Source organism: Macrosteles quadrilineatus, unplaced genomic scaffold (genome assembly GCF_028750875.1).
Source record: "Macrosteles quadrilineatus isolate MER2022 unplaced genomic scaffold, UCM_ALF_1.0 Scaffold_2__2_contigs__length_208266976, whole genome shotgun sequence".
Taxonomy (NCBI): Eukaryota; Metazoa; Arthropoda; class Insecta; order Hemiptera; family Cicadellidae; genus Macrosteles; species Macrosteles quadrilineatus.
The window spans coordinates 120,345,295-120,366,439 of record NW_026542595.1 but is presented as its reverse complement, the minus strand read 5'-3'; the positions used below and the strand labels follow the sequence as shown (position 1 = coordinate 120,366,439).

The following is a 21,145-nucleotide window of genomic DNA, read 5'->3' as shown; positions in this document are numbered from 1 at the left end:
ACCTTTTGGTCAGTATTAAAATATTTAATTTTTAAAGTTAACTGGGGGTGTCTAGACTCTATCATGATTGCTCATCTTAAATAATTAAAATGGCTGCCATTTTAATTAGGCGTGGGATATTGACCTCTGGTTTGCGCCATTCAATTTCCCTTGATAAACCCTTTAAAATGATGGGTCACATGATAGGTGTTTACATTTGAAAATTTGGGGCTGCCCCCAAAATACCCCATTTTGGGGGCTGGGGCAAAGTTGTAACTTTGATGAAAAAGTGCAATTTCTTATGTTGTAAATATGTGCTGAGTTTGGTTTGCAACGCGTTAAAAAGTTAACTAGGGGTATCCACACATTTGCCCAACCCTGTATAATTCCGTAAGTCAAATTTTTGTAAAGAAATTGTGAGTGACTGGATGGCCGTAGAAGGATGGGAGGGGTCTTATTTTAAAGGTCTTGACGTGAATTTTGAGGGAAAACTATTCATTTTCATTAATTATGCACCAAAAGGTAGTTACGGAATAAAATATTTCACATTTTAATAACATGGGAATCTAATTTTCTATATATAATTCCCTAAGTCAAATTTTTGTAAAGAAATTATGAGTGACTGGATGGCCGTAGAAGGATGGGAGGGGTCTTATTTGAGGGAAAACTATTCATTTTCATTAATTATGCACCAAAAGGTAGTTACGGAATAAAATATTTCACATTTAAATAACATGAGAATCAACAATAAGTGAAAATTAGATTAAATCTTTTGAGCAAACTTAAATTTGATACTTTTAAACTTAATACTTTACAATGGATTGTTCTTTTGCACAGTAATAATGTATAATGTCGGAAGACTACCACGCAGAGGTGTTGTTCCTTGAAATGAGAACAACAGGCGCCAGATTTGGCACGATATTTGGGAGGAAAATAAATGAATATCGGGTGAACATGAAGTTATTCCTGTGTATACATTGCCACTATTAAATGAGATTGCATTACACAGCTAGGACCAATGAACGATGGGTGCATTCATTGTGCAATTTCATTTGGTTAAATTGTGGCGCAAGGCCGAACCTTCACAAAGTTGGCGTTTATTTGAAAACCCCAGTGTTTACCCATGGTCAACTTTATGTTACTTTTGGATGGGCAAAGAGGCCAGATGATGTTAAAATAGTACTAGACCCAAATAAAGACAAAGGAATCGACCAAAATCGATAATATACAACAAATTTTGTTTTCAGAGAGGTTTTTTTATAGAATTAGCATTTTACAATTTGGATGATGACGTTATAAATATGTGTTTTCCTAAGTGAATTTGTCTATATTTAAAGAAATCTATATAGATGTAATTAATAGTCATGAAAATTGTTATTGGAAAATGTTCCTTAGTTGTATTATGATTAGAAAGTTTATATTATACACCGCATGTCCTTTGGAATTTTTATTTTAAACAGAGTAGACATCAACCTACATTATGATATGTAATAACTATTATACATATCATAATATACAAACATGTTAAATGATAAATCAAGGTAGGGTAACATATGAGACTAATAATTTGTACAAAAATATTACTAGAATATTTTTGAATATATTTTTGATATTTAGAATATATTACTAGGGGCTATTGCCCCTATAAGCCACTAGTTTATAATGTAAGTAAGTAATATATCGATGTTTGTAAGTATTACTACGTAAATAAGTAGTAAGTAAGATCAGATAAGCTCACATCCCGTTGTTTTGTATAGCAAATATACGGCCTAATTTTTATACGGCCTAAGCCTATGGGGCAGTGCAACTGATGTTAAAGGTATCTTAACTGTTCAAAAGAAGGCAATTAGGTTAATGGCTGATGCTTCTTATGACGCACATTGCAAACCCTTATTTGTATCTGAGAAACTGATGACTGTTTACAGCTTGTATATTTTTGATATTTTAGTTAAGTTTAAGGAAAATAGTATTGGGAATGTAGTAACTAGAGCCGAGGTGCATGAGCATGACACAAGAAATAAACATCTAATAGATATACCTTATGTTAGACTTAGAAAAACTCAACTCAACTGTGATATCTTAGCAATAAATCTATTTAATGCATTGCCTTATTCAGCACGAAACCTGGAGATCTGCCAGTTTAAGCGGAAACTACAAGAGATGCTATTGGCGCATCCTTTGTATGCTTTAAAAGAATTTTTTGAAATTCCTACAGCTGTTGTAAGTAGATGCTTTTGATTGCTTTTGCTGTGCCTGAAGTTTGAAGTAGTTTGTGCATGGTGTGTTTTTTTGAAAGTAGATATGAGTAGTTTGTGCACTATTTATTCACTATTGTAGTTGCCATTATTTAACTATTTATTTATTTATTATATTTGCCTGTTTTTGTGCATGGTGTGATTTAAGCTAAGTCAACCCAGTTTACTAACTGGGACTGTTAGCCTAACTGATTGTTGCCAGATGATTATTATATGACTTGTCTGATTGCATGTAACTGCATGTTTAAAAGACCAAATAAAATTCTCATTCTCATTCTCATTCTCAATAATTTTATGTATTTTCATCCATACATATACCTAGCAACAGTTAAAACTACTATGAATTACAGTTCAGTATAACAATACTCACAACGCAATATTATTATACACACAAATTATAAACCAAGTAAATAGATTACTTAACCTGAAATTTTTTTTGGAATTCCATAATAACAAAAATAAATGTTTGGTTACCAGTTGTTTAATTATTTACCTACCTTCATGCTATATTGATTGATATATTACAGTATATAAACACAACAATTATATGTATACAGTATGTTGCAGCTTATTCAAACATTGGCTAGTATACTAACCAAAAACCTTTTGACAGCTGATTAGCAAGACAAGTCATCTACTCGCTTGACGTACTCGATGCTCATTGGTCCATTGTTGTCTTTGTCGAACGGTCAATGTATTTTCATGTCATCGCGCGTTAGTTAGTGTAGTAGTGGTCGTGTAGTGTGTTTTTAATTAGCCTAACTCGTTCGTTCTAGTATCTGTGTGTAGTGTTCGCGAGTGTGTTTAGTGGACATTTTAGTGTTAGTGTCAAGTGACTCATTCAGTGATGTTATTTATACAGATTTTCCTGTGACTACATGCATCCATGTTCTGACGATTCACTACAGTATCCTGGTTAGTATTTTCAATCACTACAGTTTGCTATTTTATAAGCTTAAAGGAAAGTCCTAGCTTATTATGCAATGCTCAAACGGTATTACCTGATAATGTACAGGGTGTCCCACGAAGAGGTTTAAACGTTTGATTTTATATGACAGGCAATTTATACAGTGACGGCTTTGAAACTTTATACAATTTATTTTGTAGGTTTGTAAAATATTTGACGATTTCAGCTTCCAAAACATTCATTCTTGAGCCTAATTGACCTTGTATATTGAGTTGCAGTTTTGACACTTATTGTTGAACAGCTGTTTGATTGAAGATTATTACTTGAATAATATAAAAACAGTGACTTAACCTTCTCAAGTACAGTTTTGACTTAGCTTGAGGATGACTTTTAAAGTGGAATACTTGCTTTACGTAACCTTAGCAGTAAGACAATTTGTTTACAACACTACCAGTAAAGATTTGTTAAACTGAATCAATGTTGGAATGCTATTTGGTAGAACTACTGTAGAGGGAACCTGAAATTGTCTAACTGCTTCTGCTTACCAATAGTAATTTCCCCGGCACGAAACACTTCGCCCTTTAGGTAAACATTATCGAACGTCAGTTTTAGTTATCTGCAATAGAGAGGGTTAAGTTATGTTTTTGGCAAGAACAATATTCTCGAATCAAATAGCTGTTCAACAATAAGTTCTTAACATTATCCGGTATTCATCACCTGTTAATTGATAGCGTTGTGGTTAGTTTTTGTAAGATAGGAAACGTTAATCTTGAAAATGAGATAGAACGTAGAAATAAGGACAAACGACTTAACTGAAAAAAAATATTTGTGTATCCTTTCTGCTACCTATACTATAGAGTATCGAAATAGCTATACTAATCAGCTATATGACATCCATATTATTTTGTAACTCATATAAGCCTCGTTCACACGGGGCTATAGAAAACAACTGGGAGCTTGTATAAATTCCCTAACATGATGGTATTGTTGTTATATTTGAAATTATTACAACAAAATTAGATAATTGGTTATGCTATAACAGTTTACCTTTAGAAGTTTTCATTAAGAGTTCTATAAATAACGAACAGACAATCTATGAACGTTAAACCACGTTTAAAAGGGAGTGTATTTGGATTGTGTTGAAACCGTAATAAAGAGTTTTAGATTCATTTATGAATATAGGCCTAAATAAATAAACACCACTAATTAAGATAGGCCTACTGCATAAGTATAATCTAAACAAAATCATGTATATAATAATGTTTTATCGCAAATTTTCACATATTATGTCCTGTTCAATATTTTGTTGCAAAAATGTCAAATCCAAATCATGAAAAAATCAATAATTTATCCTCAATTTTGTGGGACATTAGTATTTTACACGCGTTTTGAATTATTTCCAAGCTATGTAATTTTCATTCATTTCTAAAGCTGGAATTGCGAGTTGGCAATAACTTTATTATAGGCTAACTTTGTTTATATTATTGGAACGTGATGCAGAAATATTAGTTTGTGTCGCAATTTTGTTCATATTTAAGTTTTCATATACTAATATAATAAATAACTTAGTATGGAAATACCTCTCGTAGTTTCTATAATAAAGAAGATGTAAAGGCCGTTTTTGCTTTAACAGTTTTTCGAAGCGCATGAATAGTAAAAACAATTTTGTTTGCAGGTTAGTTGTTGCAGCCGTACCAAAGGTAAGACTTTACGTGCATCCTTTGTATATTAGTATCTTCGTATCGTCGAGCTTGGGAAGGAAAGAGATTAGCGCAATTCAACCTAAAACCTTTTAATGTTTTTAGTGCAAGACATACGATTTAGTCCTAAGACATTTTTTGTATCCAGGCTTCAGGTAGGTATTTTATTCGAACACCGTCGTTTTGTACCGTTGTAACAGACATCCATTATAAGATAAATTCGCCACAATTTCAACCGCGTGAAGAGAAGCAGTTTGGACAGTTGCCGTTGTTGGCCACTTAAACAAAAAATCTACAGAAAGAAGACTTTCGACAAACGTGTTGGAGTATGTATTTCAAAACACGCAACTGATTTTAACAGTATAAATATTGTTTAGGCTATAACGTATTCGTCGTCAAACTTCCCATTTTTCGTATCTACTCGGTTTAAAGCAATTATATTCTCTTGTGATGTATCAGCATGTATCATAAGATATGAGCTACGTAGGTATGTTTCTATGTTATTGCATTGTTTAATATGTTATATCTTTTTAAAAGACCAATATTATGTAAACAACAAATGCTTACAGGGATTGTTTAGGATTGGCCACCATTTTAAGTTAATTCATTTTTATATCGCACACTTTTATTAGTGGATAATCAATATAGTATGAGAGTGGTTGATGAGACGGAACAAGTATTATACACTCGCACAGATTAAATAGCAAAGTGAAAAGAAAAACTAAAATGAAATTACTCTTAAGTAAAATGCAGATTTAGCTTGGCTACTAAATTCTGCACATCGATAAACGATTTTAGTTTCTCGTACTTAAAATTAAAGTGAATTAAATAAGGAAATATATTTCATATGAATTCACAAAATCGTTGTCATAAGTCAATTAATTAGTATATTGATTTTATGGAAACAAAGAAAAACAAATGCAATTTCAGGTTATACAGGGTGTCACAAAAAAGTGTGATGGGCTATACAGGACCTAATTCTACATGCAAAAATAAGTCAAAAATGAAGAATAAAATTTTTTGGATTTCGGCTTAGTTTAGCCGTAATCCGCCATTTTGTTTTTTGGGGAAAATATTTATTATTTCAAAATCCCTTTGAGATATTTTTACGAAACTTGGCAAAATTGTTTACACTATAGTATGTAACATTTATAAAAAAAATTATTATTTTAACTTTCCAAATTTAAAAATGGCGGCCGTTTGAATTTTTTAATGCCAAATTTCATGAAAACCGGTACCTAAATCAAAATTTTGTAAGACACAAAAGTTTTAGCATTTATTATGACAAATCCAACAAAACAAAAATGAATAAAATCGGTTCATAAATAAAGAAGCTGTGTTTATTTTAGTAATTTAGACTGAAATTACTTAACACGTTATATAAATTATTACTTACATTTAATACATTTTAGTATTAATAATTTCAGTCTAAATTACTAAAATAAACACAGCTTCTTTATTTATGAACCGATTTTATTCATTTTTGTTTTGTTGGATTTGTCATAATAAATACTAAAACTTTTGTGTCTAAAAAAATTTTGATTTAGGTACCGGTTTTCATGAAATTTGGCATTAAAAAATTCAAACGGCCGCCATTTTTAAATTTGGAAAGTTAAAATAATAATTTTTTTTATAAATGTTACTTACTATAGTTAAACAATTTTGCCAAGTTTCGTAAAAATATCTCAAAGGGATTTTGAAATAATAAATATTTTCCCCAAAAAACAAAATGGCGGATTACGGCTAAACTAAGCCGAAAACCAAAAAATTTTATTCTTCATTTTTGACTTATTTTTGCATGTAGAATTAGGTCCTGTATAGCCCATCACACTTTTTTGTGACACCCTGTATAATATAATATAATATAATACGTGATTGGGGTTCAAAGTAATGTAGGTGTGAAAATTTGACTGTTAAAAAAATTATGATTGAACAGAAACTTTTGCAAAATAAATTACTCTAATTGCCTTTGTTCAATGTTCACATCATATTGGTCAAGTTTCAGCTGAAGCCAACCAAAGGTAGGAAGCACTCAATTTTTTAATCTTAGATTTATGTTTTTTATCCTGGATTATAATCAATGAACATATTTAAAAAATTAGGTTTACCATTTAAAATGTCCTCGACAGGTAAGAAAACGCGTTAAATTGACTGGAAATGAAACCTAAACTAATGTGTGTTGTGCAGATGTTATAAAACATTACGGTTAAATCTAGAAACATGATTGATGGCGTCAAAAGAGTTAGTAGTTGGGAAGTTAAGTTGATATTGACCTACGATATCTACTGTGACTTCTGCATGGTTCTAAAAAAGTAAGTTAAGTTAAAATTTATCACACGGTTTAGTTTTATTAATATTAAACATAATTTGTATAGGCTGGTATCATGGCCTTAAAATGTTAGTATTATTAATTTTTAAGCATTAGATATTTTAGAGGCCCAGTAGTGTCTATTATGTATTTTTTACTTCTTGGATATTAACTCATTCCAGTTCCAAGTTTATTGGTTTGGTGAAACCATTGTCATAGTTTGTTATTTACTGTACTCACTAATTAAGAACGCCTTGAATTTTTTTTTACATTTAAATTTTTTAAATTTTAGAGTGAAAAATAACTGCATGGTTTAAAAACTGGGGTTAATTGATATTTCAGCCAAATTATATTTAAAGAGGTGTGCTTATTGAGCTAACCAAACTGTTGAATTGTGTTTCGATTACGCTTTCACAGCAGGAGTACTTAGTAAATTGTATTATTTTCAAATTATAAAATAAATTTTTAATACAACTATTTGTATACGCCCATTAGTGATCAAGATGATTATACTTAAGATTTGCGCATAATGCGTTGTAAATTTGTTTTTGTTATGAGCCTTACAATTCAAATTGAAAACATACAATTCACTTAGTATGCAGGTTTGCTGAAACGAGATTATCTCTTATATAATGACCGCTCCAAGAGGTTTTGAACCAGTAGTTATTGGCGATATAAAATTTGAAATAATTAATTAGCAGTTGGTTAGAGGGTTCTACATAAACTTTAGAGGGTTCTACTGTAAAAACTTAAAATGCAGGGATGTAATCACAACTCTATGCAGTACGGTTAGTTTTGGAGGGATCTTAAAATAAAAATATAAAAAGTTAAAATAAATAGACATTTTAGCGAATTTCCCTTATAGGGAATGAGCTATTTCCGTAGTACTCATGGTAAGACCTGGACCTGGAACCGGTTTACTGTTTAGTTTTGAAGTCCCTAGAGGCCAACGTGTAAACGTGTAAATCTACATTTATTGGAACGAGTTCGCGAAGTAGCATGATCGGACCATAAAAACGGGTGTTAGTGGGGGGTTTATGGGGTTAAAATAGACTTTTCTCAATTTGACCCTAAAAACATTAAATTTAGCTATTTCTTTCCAAACAATTTTGTAGATATAAAAAACAATTAATTTACTATATTGAAGCGTTACGTGCCTAATGGTTACGGAGGAAATTCCAAAAAATTGTAGGCCCTAAATTTAAAATTTCCATGTTATTCTTATGTAGAATAAGTCAACTGTTGTCGTTTGCTTGTTTGAGCATATTTTGATCACATTTTTGGAAAATGCATTTATTTCATACCAAACTATTAACATTTTACATTATACACTTTTTTACCCTCCCTGTTGCAGCAAACCTAGATTACTCGTTAAAGTAATACTATTTAAATACGGAAATGTAATATTTTTAAGGATAAATTTTATTGTAAATCCAATTAGACAAATGGAAATTCGCTTAGTCTGCAGGTTTGCTGCGGCGGGTTATTTATTTTATGACTTACTTGGCTTCTTATCAAAATATCAACTAAAGGATTGAAGGAGGAAGGTGACACCCGGGTGGTCCCAGGTGATGTTTAATCGCCGGTTTTCGGCGTCGCTTGTGTCCGTAGTAATTGCCCAAGTGTTCTGGATCCGAGGACTTGTGAAAAATCGCTCTTAATTTCACCCTTTAAATCGCGAGATCATGATTCAACCGACCTCAACCGTCCAGCGCACTGCGCCTTGCACCAATGCAGGAACACTACATTATAGTGACTTTGACAGAGCTTCTTTTGAAAATGAATGAATCAAATAAATATTTAATTCACACGTAAGAGACATTTTCTAGTAACTGGTTGCTCCTCTTACAAATTTTAGGCATTTTATCGTCATTGGGTTGTTCTGATTTACGTCTGTTTACGTTTTGTAATTGATTTAAAGGGAAGGGGGTCTGGAACCCCTTGAATATGACGGGTACCGTACCCACCCCTCTCGCACAGAACTCCGCAGGAAATTATTAATTTGCGATTAGGATATTGCTGATATACTGTTGATACCCAGATGGTGTAGTACCTATACTTTATTAGTTTTATGTGCTCAACCTCTATTACAGAAACTAATGTATAATCCATGCCCTAAGCTAATCCTAACCATAATAGCTAATAATTTGTAGCGGAAATTTGCTTAACTTGTACAACTCTAAGACGAGATTAAGTAAAATATAAATGAACCAATTTTTGCATGGATGATTATTACTTTCGTCAAAGAGTATGCCGATGATATCCTAGAGTGATGATCCAATGTAAATACACAATAAAAATAAGCGGTTAGTAGAAGTGAATTTAACTTATTAATTTCTATTTTAAAATAATCTTTACACATGTTATTATTATAATATTAGCTTAAATCCCAGTAAAACCCTATCGTTATCTCAGATTACATAGAAGTAAGGTAGAATACTTATATGTGGATACAATTTTTTTTATTATGTAAATATACCACAAAATTCAATCATAGTTACAGTTTATACTTTAAATGTTTAATCTTTTTTACTCCTAACACTCATCCATATGAAACACGTCTGTTTAATGCTAAATCATCCAAACACGAAAAACCTATAATTACCAAACCACTATGTCTTTGAGTAGTCGAAATCGTTGAAAGTTGATTATATTTTACCAACCGATTTTTCCAAGCATACAATTTACAGCTCAGGCAGGTGTTAAGTGTTGTATAATGATAGCAATTACATCGCTATTGAGAGGGGATTGGGGAGAAAGTGATTTAGGTCGTCTACGTCAAGACGATCTTGCACTAACTGCATCGGTTTGAACCAAGTTTGATCGATGAATGGATTAAGGAAACAGATTGGTCCGTGTTTAATGCTGGAAAATTTTCAAATTACTCATTACAATATAGTGATTCAGCACAGGCCTAAAAAACAGACCTTACGTCTCAAACTCATCGTAGAAAACTGTTTATATAATTAATTAGACCACCAAGTTCTTAAGGAGCAAGTATCATAAAGAGCGATTTGTCGTTTTTAGTGAATTTCCAATGTAGAGGATCGGCTATTAACGCGTAGTATTATGTACATAGACTCGGAACGCATTTCTTTTTCGTTTTCTAATCCCCAGAGGCAAAAATTACCATTCTTTGACATCCTACTAATATTATAAATGAGAAAGTTTGGATGTATGGATGTATGGATGTATGGATGGATGTTTGTGACAAGTGAACGCGAAAAATACTGGTCGGATTGGGCTGAAATTTGGCATGATGATAGCTCACATTCCCGATTAACATATAGGCATATTCTTATTTCAAAAATCCTTTCGGGCTCCGCCCCAGTGGCTCTGGAGTTTCCCATGTTAACCTTATGAGAAATGGAATTATTGAATCTTAACAGCTGTTTCAATTAAACAAGTTGGTTCTGTTCTATGATGTTCAATAGCATTAAAGTTACAAGGATTACCAACAGGGTGCAGCACTATTATTTCTTTTACATTTACATAATTTATGACAACAGCTAATTTGCAACCAAAAGGTGAGTGAGCGTAGCGAACGAACTTCAACCTGGAGGCGAGTTAGCGTAGCGAACGAGCTAACCTGAAGGCAAGTGAGCGCAGCGAACGAGCTCCAACCTAAAGGTGAGTGAGCGTAGCGAACGAGCTCCAACCCAAAGGTGAGTGAGCGTAGCGAACGAGCTCCAACCTAAAGGTGAGTGAGCGTAGCGAACGAGCTCCAACCTAAAGGGGAGTGAGCGTAGCGAACAAACTTCAACCAGGACGTGATTGAGCCATGCGAACGAGATAATCTTGAAAATTAAGAAGTTAAACGGGGCAAAGCCCGCGGGTTACAGCTAGTGTTTATATATGTCCAAGAGCATGATGACTTTTTTTAATTGTGTTACGATTATTATTAAGTTCTCCATTGATGAATACCGTATACACTCGCTTGAGTTCACGAGCCAGTAAGATAGAAAAAAAACATTTACTAGTTTGGTGTTTTTAAGAAGTAATGTAAATAGATTAACTGTGCGCCTCATGATGCCTCACAGGTAGTGAAAAGTACCATCCAGCTTCATATGGCACTTACTGCAAGAATTCAATAATTATCAATCAATCAATTATCAATTTAACAACCACAAGACAAACCTACATAGTTATAATTTGGAAAAATTCAATACTATAAAGGATAAAGGTAGATAGGTTTTTTTAAATCTTTAACTGCAATTTATATCAATAATTTAATATCGGATCAACAATATTAGGAATGCCAAGTCTAGCTCTAACAATAGCAATGGTATTTATAGTAGGGTATAACTCATAAAGTGTATGTTTCTCTTAGAACGAATTTATATTTCAATCATTATCAAACGGGCGTTTATATGCTTCCCTGCTAAAGCTAAATATTTGTTTTACTATAATATGCTAGGTTTCTTCTAGACTTTGAAACATAATTGCTTATCATGCATGCTCACGATCATGGGACAGTTATTTTTGCTAACTTAAAGTCACCATATAAGAACTCTAGACATTTCCAAATACTGGCTAAAACCAGTAGTTTAAACACTCAATAAAATTTGCTCTAACAAATTGTACACTAATGTGTTTATATTTTGATACAAATCAAGCGTTTTCATCAACGCCTGCAACGTTTGAACTCAGAACTTACACATATGCGTGATTAAAACACAATTCTAGCAATGAAGGCGCTTGAATAGTTCGTTCATGTTTAAATCTTATTGGAAAGGTTTTAATAAACAATCCTGGTTCAATGTGAGAAGGGTTTTTAGTATCGAACCAACCAACTGCTATCTGTAATAAGAATGTAGTAGATAAGAATACAAGTATATCTCAAGAATTGTTTACGCTATTTGTTAAGTAATACAAATTATGTCAGCTTTAAAATAAAATACGACATTTCACTTTGGTTAAAACACACTCCTTTACAGATTTGTGATCCTATTGATCAGTAATAACATTTTTACTGTATGTCACTGTCTTGCACATACATTGTGTATTGACGTTCGTTACTAATTCATTGTTATTCCACTGACTTAAAAACTGTTACTGTGCCACTTTAACTATAACAAAAGTGTACATACACAACCTAAACTAGACCATTATTTAAGTTAGAAAAAAGTTATACGACATAAAATGTATTTTAGTCAATGCGTAGTGCATAAAATACTCATCTTCACACAATAACATTTGAAGTATACTCACAGAATACCTTGTTTTGTTTCAGTGGTAATAAATAGTACAGAACAATCTATTTGTCCCTGATCCCTAAGTAATAATTACCGAGAATTATAAATCATATAAATGTGTGGGTACGGTTTCAAAGCACAGCCAGAATATGCATGCACTCCCTCATTAATTTACTTGATTACATGATTTTCTGATTGTGTGGGTAAAGTTATCTCACCATTCAATATAATGTTTTGTTTTGAATTGTCCTTTCTACGTAGATTATTGCATTGCTCGTGGTACAGTCGATATTTTTCACCTAAACCTTTTCAAAGATTCAATAACAAAAACAAAACTATCATGGAACTAATATCTTTACATAAACTACTTACTAGTGGATTTATCTTTGTTTGTCAACGGAGATTGAGCTTGAAATATTGAAAAAAATAATTTAAAAGTATTTAAAAAGTTAGTATATACAATTATTTAAACGCCCATTGTTAATTTAAACAATCAACACAATTATTAATTTAAGCTAGAAATTTTGTAGAGCATTAATTTTAGGAAGTAATAACTGCGTAGGAAGTATCTTGTTTGTATTCTTTGAAATAAACTGCCAAAAATTCTGGATACTAATTAACTCCATCTTTTGAACCTTCACCATGAAATGCTCTGCAGTGTAGTCTGAAAGTAATGAGTAGATACAGAAGACAATTAAGAAACTGTTTTATAACCAATCTATAATCAGGTGGAACTATGTAGGTACACATCTGTATTTGTCCCCAACATTGTCCCTTGTGCATACATTAGTCACAGTGTCTGAGTAATGTCAATGTTGTTGTGTCTAGTAGAGGTAGGTCAGTGTATACTGCCACAACTCTAGAAATATCACAGACTTGAGCCAAATGAGTTGTCACCCCAGCTGCCAACATCCTGACGGAACATTCTAAAGTAGGCCTACTTCAATGTTTGTAGTCAGCAGAACCATGTAAAGGGACCGACTGTAGATTTTATTTTATTCCACACACCGTCATTTAAATCCCCATTTAAGCCACACTTTGACATGCGAATCTCGATTGTCATTTAAATCTCACTTAATACCCACAATATGATTTGAATACCATTTTATCCACCACTTTGACAGGTAAATACTTTTTAGCCCTCTGTTAAAACACATATTCTCATACACTGTGTCACATAAACCCATTTTTATCCCACACATTGTTGTCAAACATCCCATTTTACCTATAACTTTCCTTTCTCCAGTTCCTTTTGATAACGTTTGTCAACTAAAATCCCATCCTTTTATACACGGGTTTTATTTTTATTCTACGATAAAATATTATACGATAAAAATATTATCATACAGTATAATTTAAAACCCATCTAACCGCATACGGTGCAACTTTTTACTTCACTTGGCTTTGTCATTGGATACGGTAGCAGTTAAAATTCCATATCCGTCATACTTAGGCATTTTAAAACCCACGGTTGACTTGAATTCTCTTCTTCCAACGCTTCTCCCTATCTCAGGTTATCCCTAACTTTTAATACTCGACACACTCTTGAATATCGTCCAAGATCCAAGTTCCCATCCGGTATGGTTTATTTAAAACAATTAATAGTAAACAGACCAACAACATGATATGGCCAATCACAACATTATTGTTGTACCTATGTCCGTTGTGCCTTGTTTGTATCGTTATCCAATTTCTCACTTTTCCGGAATCCCACTTTGCTTTACGCCCTCGACACATACCTTAACAAGGATACAAACCTAATTACGATTTGAAACACACAGTATACATGGCTACTTTTTGTATATCTGACTGTGAAAGAAGGAGCAATTCATAACATTGGTTTGAATCAGGAGTAGTTAAAGAGACGCACGTGTTCCAAAGTGATTATATTGTCCATTGCCATGACGGGTAAGCATTATTATTGACTATATATACCTACATAGGTATATATAGTCAATGGGGTTATAGAAATTGATTTGCAGGTTTGTCGGAGCGCATCAAAACATGACAGACTAAACCACGTGTTTCTTCTGTTGTATTGCGCTGGTAGATATGTCAAAAATAAACTGCTAAAGGTATCAGTATTGCATTGATCCTGCTACGAGGCAGTAGCTTTTTAATACACGTATCTGGACCCAGTTGTTCTTGATCATTGGGCTTGCAATAAACAATCCTGGTTAAAAACCCAGCTAAACTTAATCAGTAAAAAACTGTCAACTCATTCTTGGAACACTCATAATTTACTTAACTTAGACATTAAATACACACCCTGGCGTTGAAGAAATATAATCAATTCTAACACAATTAATTGTTTTGTCTTTTTAAACTGCTGAACTTAGTAAGTAACAAAGCTACCTAGATCACTCTACTAATTCTGTCTTTGTCTATGGATATAATTCGATCTTCCATTCCCATCATAAAGTGTTAGCTAGTCTTAGACAAAAATAAACGTTGAATTGGTATTTAGTAACATCTGTACACACTAACTTTTCAACCGAGACAAATTGAAAGGACGACTTATTGTTATCTCTAGCATGTTTTATATCACATCAAATATCACAGCAACAAAAACGTAGGAAGAAATAAATACAAGTTAAGACCGGAGAATTCCCTGTGTGGGGCTCATTAAACTTAAGCTAATCAATATAGACAGGATGTCACCTTCAGTGTCCAGAACTCAACGATTATGTTGCATTCGTGATCAGTTTGAAATACACACCTAGGTGGCGATGGTTTTACAAAACTAATGCCATTGATGACTTTGCTAATGTAGCAAATCACCGTGGAGCAGTCTACGTCATTGTACTGTTTTATTGCGAGTAGACAGATATTGTGTCAACCCGTGCGTTATATTAGATATCACGTGCAGTTCTCGAAAGAACAACTCTTCCATTGTACGTTACTTAGCAAATATTTGTTTCGTTCTACCTAAACATGCTAGGAAAATTTTGTAATTTCTTTTAGCATTACTACAGGCTAGGTCCAGAGGTTGCGGTGTTACCATTTTGATTAAAGTCCATTGGTTATTGTAAAAAAAAAAAAAATTAATTAACCATTAAGTATTTGAACCAGAGACCTCGGGCACCGATGTCCCGCACTCTGTGGACCTGCTCACTCCACTACACATGCCTCTAAGCTCTAGCACAGGATTATTTATTAGTCTACTTAAAGCTAGGCCTAAATGTTGTGGGTTTAATTAGATAATATCCGTTGGTGAATGGCGGGATTCGTATCTGGGACCTCGGTGATCGAAGTCCAAGATTATTCTAATCCAATAAGAAGGGTGTTTTTTGTTTGTGGGAATAACAGTTCCCTATTCAATATCGAGAAACTATTTAATTAGAAACCTATCAGTGTTAACAGAAAAATGTGTATTTTGACGATTTTGCCTCCATACAATTTTGGAAACGTTGGACCAAAGAGCACAATTGGAACGTTCAAATTGATTTTGAGTCGCTCAGAATATCGGTGCTTGTGTCTAGCAGTCTGTTTTTTGCAGTGTAATCTTAGTCCAGGTCTTTGAACTGGTCGTTGTTATTGATGATGGTAAAGTATTTTTGTGTACACAAATTGTCTCAATATTTTAAGATAAATTATAAATTAAAAAACAAAAAGATAAATTCAAAATTACAAAGTTTTTAAATACCTCTTACCTAAACACCCAAAAAAACAAACAAAAATACCAACTAGACGCACATTATAATATATCGGCATCACCAAATCGCTAATTGCCACTATAGACGGTATTTTGTCCAAAATGATAAATTTAGTCTCCCGCTTTAACCTAAACCAGCTGCCACCCTATAAACTATTATTAATAACTTAACAACTTGTGAAATTTAAAATGAGTTATGTCATAATCAATTGATAGATAAAAATAAATTGTCTGGAGGAGAGAGGATTTTTAGTTCTTGCTTTCAAGTCCGGAGGTTGCCGGTTCGATCGGGGTGCCTTGTAAAACTCCAAAAATTGTGCAGAACAGATTCAAAAAACTTAATTAATTTAACAATAAATCACCGAAAATCAAATAATAGCAAACTTAAAATTGACAAACGCATCATTAGTTCATCGAATTATCTAGAGATAGGAGGACTTATTTGCATTCAGTAATTTTAAACCAAAGATCAAATCAAATCATCAAATCAAATCAAAATGCCGTTATTCTTGAGCGCTTCTCATGGTTTACGGAATGACTCAAGCCACTAAATATAAATATTTTGATCAATATTCTAGCCAATTGTAAATTCCATCATAAAAAATCAAGATGACTTGTGTTTTCAATAATTATGTTATGCTATTGAAGTATATGTAACAAATTATGCACATGAACAAATATGCAACAAAAATTACAAGCCTGCTTTACAATAAATTGTAACCTATTTGAAAGCTAAGGCCGATAGGCTTTTGAACTGATAGACTGATAGGGAGGTCTTTGTAAATTGTTGGGCCAAAATAGGAGATCCCACTCCTATTATTTTTGTATTTTATCACTAATCCATTGAGTTATCCTACATTATCTCAACGAATCAAATATTTCAATAAAAGCACGTAACGTCCGACTGACGCTTTGAACTCCATTGGAATACAACGTTATACAAATAAATTTTTTTTACCATTTGAAACCGTGTACACCATAACTGGTCCTACTTATCTCGGTCAACATATGGCTCGAGTGTAGGAGCTGACTTATCAGCTTCAGCAGAAAACATTGCTGACTCACGGCCCCGCTGACTACTGCAGATAGTTCCAACAGGAAACTGTTTTTGGATATCTCGCTTGCTTATTCAGTTGAGTTAAAACGTGTTATATTCGTATGGGATACATCAGATATGGGAGTTGAGGAGTGGGATTTTAGGTACATATCCAGCAATTCATCGCTGGACATTTGTTTGGTGATAATTGGTGGCTCAGAGCTCAGCTATCCATAAAATTACAAGTATCTTTGATACGGAGAGGGGCTTTTTTGAAATGTTATGACATTTACAGGTGCATATCATCATTGGGATACTAGGATAGTTCTATTGGCTTCTGAGGACTCCATGTCTTCAGATTGGGAGCTAAATTTGTTTATATGATCAGTGATAAAACCAGTCTAAATAACTTATAGATAAAAATGCTTTTTTAAAAATCCCACGTTTTTAAACGCACTAAAAAGTAGAAAATAATTTATAAATATGTTGAGAGAATAAATACTTGTAAGATTTAAAACGAAAAACGTGGGCGCATGCTAAATTACAATTAAATTCACCTATTGAACTATTAAACCTCTGCTCTTCGAACCGTCAAATTTAAGTATTTACAGCTGACTGAAATTAATTGATAATAATTAATTTAATTAATTAATTTTAGGGTGTTTCCGAATTGTCTGGACTTATTTTTTGGACTTGTTTAATAGGACTACCATGTTCTCAAGAGTGGTAGTCCTATTAAATTGCGTAACCGAATGTAGAAAAAACTTAAAACTCGGTTATTTTTCATCCGATTTTAACAAACAAGGCCTCATTTGATTTTTATAAAAATTCTCTATATTATCAGTAAGGTAAAAAATTTACTTAATATTTACGGTTTTCTTCTAATTTCGCATTAAAGATTTTAAATGGCTGCCATATTGAAACGGCTTGAGATATTCGAACGAAATTTTCACAGTTCTTTTAAATTTCAGAAATACACATTAACACTAAATTTCAAATCTCTATCTTGAAAAATGCCCAAGATATAAAACAATTTTTAAAAATCACAAACATACCGACAGGCGGAAGTTTAGGCACTTTAGACCCATTCTTATATGGTGTTTTATGTTTTTCTTAGCCCAGGGAACAAGTCCACAAAATATGTCCAGAAAATTTGGAAACACCTTGGATTTACATTCTTTCAAAATGTAAACATGGACAATTTGGAAGCCCATGGGGCGTAGCCCAAGGGAAATATGTAAATTAAATGATATAATATTGCATTGTCATCCATTTGTGAGCTATGTTTCACGTTTAAAGTCTCTAGCTCATCGGGAAGTTAGTATAAAATTGATTAAAATATTTGTACCGGACAAGAAAGCGAGCTAATAAAAACGTTTTAATAAATAGCCACTACTATGTCTTCAAAAATGACAAAAGTTATAGGCCTGTGATACGTGTAAATATGACGTTAGTGTTGTTAAACGTCTTGTGCTTCAGTTCATGTAATAGTTCCACCAACAATACTAACACAAATCAAGATATTGTTGTTGCTAAAAGCATTATCTGAACATTGATACAAAATCACGACACCTCGTTAAGACGAGACACATTTCTACTCGTAAACATAAACTTTAACCTTTACAACTACATAGATACGCCTCTACCCGATGAATCGTAAAACACGAAGGTCAACAATAACTCTCTTTAACTGTTAACAATGACAAGGTAACCTCGACAATGTATGAAGAACGGTCTGTAGAGTAAAATAACAGATGCTAAGTTGGGCTTTGACTATAGACACACTTGTCTTTATACACACTTCCTAGAAGTAGATATGTCATGTCAACGTAGCACTAATATAATGTTAATGGACTACTGATCCTATTCAGCTCTGTACGTGTGGGGATATAGTTTTTACCTGGTAACAAAAAAAAATAATAATAGGTGTGGTAATGTCGCAGTTTCGGTCCTGAGAAAAGTCAGAAACATTTAATATATGTAGTTGTCCTTGAGTCTTTTAGTAAATGGTCCTCACGAAAAATAACCAGATGATCATAGACATTATCTTTATACTTTATTCACTGCAGCTTATCATTAACCATTGCACATGCTTTGTACAATTTAAGGAACCATTCTGTAGGAAAATTAAAGAGAAAATAGAACTAGGATGGAAATCTTAAGCACACTCTCAGATAGGCACATTTTAGTATGTTCTGATTGAGTAACAGCGTTGCTGCAAGATATGTCTATTTTATATCCAAAGTCAATGGTTATTGGGTAAGGTATACTCCAGGTCCTATTGCAGTTTTCACATTGAATGTAGTTAAATTACGAGATTTGCTTCTGCGGGGAGAATTACCAGCTTGAACATTTTATGGATAGTGATGAAGTGGCCTGTGTATAAGAATACATTTAGCCTACTTAGTATATTAGATGATACAGGTGTGTTTTAACACATCCAAAATTCCAAGTATCGTTAGTCACTTTTTGACATACAAGCTCAATAGCTCATATTTTGGTTTTCTTTACTTCGTTGCCGATCAACTGCATAGTTAACTACGAGGATAAATTGTGGATATTTATAGGGATGCACTGTGGATACGATGCTCCCTGGTGTGGATTAACGTCCGCACTAGTGAGTACTACGACTATCCGCAGTACTATCCTGATAATTAGACCAATTCGTAAATTACAAGGAAAAATGTGGTTCGGATTCCACTATAAACTGTAGGTCCCTTAGTTGCCATTAGCTGTATGGGCTATTAATTAACAGCTGTGTCTAAGGAACATGTCGACCTTAGTCACTAACAAGACTACAAGATCGCGCCACTCATCCTACACTCATCCTTCACTCATATTTGGGTTAAAATACGCACATAGTGGCGTCCCCATCTTAAATAATTGATAATTGATAATTGATTGAGGTTTAGGGTTGTTGTGAATGTTATTGTGTTACAGTAAATAAGACCCAACATGGTGTTTTCGCAAGTAAAAAGAGTAAATCGTATAGGAATACGTTAATGGTAGATAATTGAATTTATGCCAACAAAGGTTTTTAAATCGAGTTTCCAGGTATATTTCCAGTACCTAATAAACCACTAATTTTATAGACTTGAACCAAACCGGATCGGTAGAAAACAAAAACCCTAGAAACCTACAATACATACTCTGAGCTTGCGAAAATACTAACAGTTAAAAATAAGTCACAATTAAAGATTAGTCATACTTTAAAACATAACATCCAATTAAAATTCATTGAAGTAGCTCCGGAGCTGTAATAATGACTAATATTGGTTTGATATTACCTATCGTCAGTTCCAAATTGTAACTTTCGTAAATGCTACATGTTTCGGCGAGCTGCCATTGTCAAGCATACAATCCAGGAATGCACATTAAAAATGAAATAATGAACATAAATAAAGTATACTTTTGGTTGTATAGGCCTATCACAGGTACGAAACGACCCATCTACGAAAGCTACAATTTGGAACTGACAACAGGTAATATAAAACCAATGTTAGTTAAAATCCAATGACTCACCTAGTTAATTCACTCATTTCATTTAGTTCATTTAGGTAACACATTAATCATAATTGTCATATATTTTGAGTGAACAACCTTACATTATTAATTGTTATTTGATAAAACACAATGGTGGTAATGCAATTACTGTCTTTATACAGTGTTATAATAATTTATCAAGATAAATTAAATCGAAATTATAATCTGAAGTAGAAGAACTAAATCACTTTATTTACCGGACAATTGTATGGTTGACAATCACACGAAATGTCTCTAATTTTGGGAACATAGATGCTGGACAAGTTCCAAACCCAAAAAAGACAAATTGAATCTCATTAATGGGAAAATCCAATCTCGAGCCCTCAAGAAATTACTTTTTAACTTCGCAGGTTGTCGCATTTACACTGGAACTTAGTATAAGTGTAGTCTAGTTAATCAGCTATAATGGTTACATTATAACTTACATTAATTAGTTGTGCTTAAAGGGGTCGCAAAAACCATTAGAAGCAAACTATTTTCTCTGCATTAACCTTAGATTCGTGGTAAAAATTACAGCATCATTTTTATTACGAAAACTTTTACCTTAGGAATATAAATAACAATTGG

The 21,145-nt window shown here is 33.0% G+C and overlaps 1 protein-coding gene across 1 annotated transcript in view; it reads left to right on the top strand.

Moving 5' to 3' along the window:
- Positions 1 to 3,057: 3,057 nt before the first annotated feature.
- The window catches only part of LOC128985782 (uncharacterized), a 103,269-nt gene continuing 85,181 nt past the window's right edge, over positions 3,058 to 21,145 (top strand). The window contains exon 1 of the mRNA XM_054405651.1: positions 3,058 to 3,149. The gene's annotated coding sequence lies outside the window, so the exon portion shown is untranslated. The remainder of the gene's footprint in view (positions 3,150 to 21,145) is intronic.